The following is a 4,467-nucleotide window of genomic DNA, read 5'->3' on the forward strand; positions in this document are numbered from 1 at the left end:
CATGGAGCTACTGAAATAAGTTAGTCAGAGAAAGACAAGATACCATATGATTTCGTTCATATGTGGAATTTATCAAACAAAGCAGAGGATCATAGGAGGAAAAAAGAGAGAAGAAAAACCAAGAAACAGACTCTTAACTATAGAGAACAAACTGGTGGTTACCAAATGGGATATGGCAGTGGGTGGGGGGAGGGGGCAGGGATGGTAAATTGGTGGTGGGGATTAAAGGGGACATTTGTGATGAGCACTGAGTGTTGTATGTAAGTGTTGAATTACTAAACTGTATATCTGAAACTAATATTACACTCTATGTTAAAGAACTGGAATTTAAATTAGAAAATGAAAAGAATTCTAATAGCCAAAGATAAAAAGACCAATAAATACATCTTTCAGTGTGGAATTACAGTTGGAATCCAGTTCCTTAGGGTTTAAAATAGTTATTACTGAGACTCTTACACCAGCTGTATCTGGCAGCTAAATTTACAGAATCACGTCCAGGAATAGTTCAATAAACACTACTAATAAAGTATCCAAGAGACTACTTTTTTTTTTTAACCTGAAGATCGCTTCTCGGCCTTTTGGCTAAGATCAAGTGTTCTTATCAGTTTTTTTTAACCTGAAGAGATTTCAATAGGAATTAAAAAAATTTTTTTTATTATTTATTTTTGAGAGAGAGAGGCAGCGTATGAGGGGGGAGGGACAGAGAGAGAGGGAGACACAAAATTTGAAGCAGTTCCAGGCTCTGAGCTGTCAGCACAGCTCGAACTGTGCTGACACGGGGCTCGAACGCACAAACCGCAAGATCATGACCTGAACTGAAGTTGGACACTTAACCGACTGAGCCACCCAGACACCCCCCAATAGGAATTCTAAACCAGTTTTATTGTAGTCTGGTTTTGAAGAAGTAAGACTTGGACGTAGAAGGTAAGATAGATCTTCTACCCTCTTTTTGCTAGGGAATGGGAACGACTTTTCTACCTTAGCCTTCTCTTTAATCTTTCATTTAGAAAGCTATTTCCCTGCTGCTGCTTTTGGCTCTTCTGTGTCTCTGAGATTAAGACCAAAGGCACAATTCAGGTCACCTATCTTCGTTCAACTGAGCACTGATTCTCATTAGAGGGTGAATATTCATTGGATTCTACCATATTTGATGACTCATTAATTGTATTACTCTGAGGACTCATATCATTTGCATATTTCATAATAATTTAGACTTTTACATTTTGTTCATCTCATCTCTTCAGACAAACAAGGTCTCTCCAAACTGAGTCTTCATTTCTGTCATAAAATGCAGTTGATATTGATGATTAAGTAGTAGGAGAAGGAGCAGAGAGCCTTTCTCATGCATGTTGGAATTCCTCGCAGTACTTTGCACAGTTTGTATGTAGTTGGCACTCTGTAAGTGTTCATTAAAGGAATGGATGAGAGAATGAATGAAAGTTTAGACTCTTAGCTTTGGGTCCTCTTTGCCACTCACTAGCCACTCACTAGTCTTCTTTGCCTCTCACTAGTGGTGTGGCCTTGGACCAACCACCTGACATCTCCAACCTCCATTTTTTCATCTTGTTTTTAACAGTTAGATTAGATCTCATCCACTTACTTTTGATATTTACCCAACAGAGCAGTTACTTTATTAATCTAGGGCTTATAAATCTTTCCTAAATGAGTAGTGAAACCCCTAAGGATGCTCAGTGTTTTCGTTTTCTTTCTAATTACTTACATATTATCTTTTTAAAAAAATATTTTATTTTATTTTAGAGAGAGAGAGAGAGCATGCAAGGAGGGGAGAAGGGTAGAGGGAGAGAGAAAGAGAATCTTAAGCAGGGTCTATATTCAGTGCAGAGCCTGATGTGGGGCTTGATCCCACAATGCTGGGATCATGACCTCAGTTCAAATGACTAAGTCATCCAGGTGCCCCCTTCACATATTATCTTTATATTAGGACAAATAAGATTTAAAAAGAAAATATAAAGACTTTCCAGTTCTAGCAAGAGGGGAACTTGTCTTTTCTGAGAAGTGTTTACCAAAGCTTAACATTTTTGGGAAAAGGAAAAAATTCTGAAAGACAGTTAGCTTTCCATTCCCTCCCTGCAGGATGTATTTCTACATATCACATAGTATTGAAATTGTCTTTTTTTTTTTTTACTCTTATGTTTCATCCACTATTGGCAAACTATTTGAGACCATTGACCAGGTCTTTCTCAATCATTTTTGTATCTCCAAGTACCTAGAATAGTGGTACATACTACGTGCTCTTAATGAAACCATACTGTTAAAACAGGTTCAGATAGCTCAGCAAGTGGTAGAACAAGATTATGAGAGTATCTACTGATTCCAAATGCAATACTCTTTCTAATATAGCAAATGATTAAATTAAGCCATTAATAACATTTAATTTAATTTATTTATCTTTTTACTTAAAAATTTTTTTAAAAGTAATCTCTACATCCAATGTGTGGCTCAAATTCACAAACCTGAGATCAAGAGTCTCATGCTTCACTGACTGAGCCAGCCAGGTGCTCCAATAACCTTTAACATCACAGTAAGAATTAGTCATCAGATAGTGGCACCACTTTTGAGGACCCCAAATTGTTTCATTTTAATGGATTTGAGATGTGTAGGATCCAGGATGCTGCCAGGGTGAATCTGGGTGGCCAGGAGTGAGTATGGATCTTCTCTGTCTCAAGGATCATGTTTATTTATTAAAAAATTAAAACAAAGTTTATTCATTTAGTTTGAGAGAGACAGTGTGAGCAGGGGAGGGAGAGAGAGAGAGGGAGAGAGAGAGAGAGAGAGAGAGAGAGAGAGAGAGAGAGAGAGAGAGAGAGGGAGTCCCAAGTAGGCTCTGCATTATCAGCACAGAGCCCAATGCAGGGCTCAATCTCATGAACCATATATAAATTTATTACTTCAGTGGAAATCAAGAATTGGATGCTTAATTGACTGAGTCATCCAGATGCCCCTCAAGGAATGTGTTTAATAAAATTAAAAAAATATTTAGAAATGAATACTTCCAATCCCATCTTTAAAATAATTTTAAGTAAGGACTAAATGGTCCAAAAGATAATTTTATCCCTAGATAAATGTGGAAACATTTTCCATTATATTTTTCTTACTCTACTTTGAAAGAAATAATGGTGTAAAGAAAGCCAAAGAAGTGAGAGATATTACATAATTTCCTTTAGGGAATGACCTGAAGCAATTTCATCTGAAGCAATAAGGACTTCATGCCTGGAACTAATCCAGAAAAGTTGAAAACAGGAAAATAAACAAAACTACTGAATGTAAAAGCCAGTAATTGTGTGAATCAGGATTATTTACTTAATTTTACCTCTTTATATCTGTTATATTACTAATAAACTAAATCAAATATTGAGTCTTAAATTCTGTAAAGGAAATAAATGTGTAGTGTGGGTAAATATACTATATTTTTTCAGTGTTTAAGTTGGAACTTCATTAAGAGGTTTATGCTAGGGTTTTGGTGAATATTGCTTAAGATTATTATTTCTCTTTACATATTGACATAAATTTTATGTCTGACTTGTATAATTTAAAAAGTAATTTGCTCCAAACGGTTTTTCAGTATTTATGTAAAAACTATTGATAAAGGATTTACGAGGCTTTTTTCCCCCTCTTGACAAGTACCTTTACTTTGAAGATTGATGAGTAGAAAGAAAAGCTTATAACTCATTTCATAAAAATATTGGTTAAAATGCTTTAGAAATGGAAAAATATAAATAACTGAAATAGACTTGAAAGGGGCACCTGGGTAGCTCAGTCAATAAAGTGCCCAACTCTTGATTTTGGCTCAGGTCATAATCTCATGGTTTGTGAGCTCAAACCCCACGTGAGGCTTTGGGCTGGCAGCTCAGAGCCTGCTTAGGCTTCTCTTTCTCCTCTCTCTCTCTCTCTCTGCCCTTCCCCACATCTCTAAATAAATAAACATTAAAAAAATAGTCTTGAAAGCTATTTAAAAAAATTTTTTTAAGCAACAACTGGCTTTCTAGTTGCCAGCTCAATTCAGTTAATATAGGGATTTTTCTTCTTTGACAAAGAAGCACTTTAAAGCAGAGCCATATTGGGGCGCCTGGGTGGCTCAGTCGGTTAAGTCTCAGGCTTCGGCTCAGGTCAGATCTCATGTTCGTGGGTTCCAGCCCTGCGTCAGGCTCTGTGCTGACAGCGGGCTCAGAGCCTGGAGCCTGCTTCCGGTTCTGTCTCCTTCTCTCTCTGCCTCTCCCCCTCTCCTGCTCTGTCTCTCTCTGTATCAAAAATAAATAAAACATTAAAAAAATTTTTAAAAGCAGAGCCGTATTATAACACAAGATGATTTATAGTCTTAACTCTGGTGTTCTGCTCTGTTTACCACCTTCAGCCAGAACAGTCACCAAGCACATGGCCCTACAGCTGAACAACATGCTAAAAACTTGCAAGGAAAAGGCGAAGAGCTCATGGAAGAGAAAAGAAAGG

The 4,467-nt window shown here is 37.0% G+C and overlaps 1 pseudogene; it reads left to right on the plus strand.

Annotated features, from left to right (window-relative positions):
* Positions 1-562: 562 nt before the first annotated feature.
* On the plus strand, positions 563-687 carry LOC115288708 (annotated as a pseudogene).
* The last annotated feature ends 3,780 nt before the right edge of the window (positions 688-4,467 follow it).

The sequence above is a fragment of the Suricata suricatta genome, chromosome 3 (genome assembly GCF_006229205.1).
Source record: "Suricata suricatta isolate VVHF042 chromosome 3, meerkat_22Aug2017_6uvM2_HiC, whole genome shotgun sequence".
Lineage (NCBI taxonomy): Eukaryota > Metazoa > Chordata > Mammalia > Carnivora > Herpestidae > Suricata > Suricata suricatta.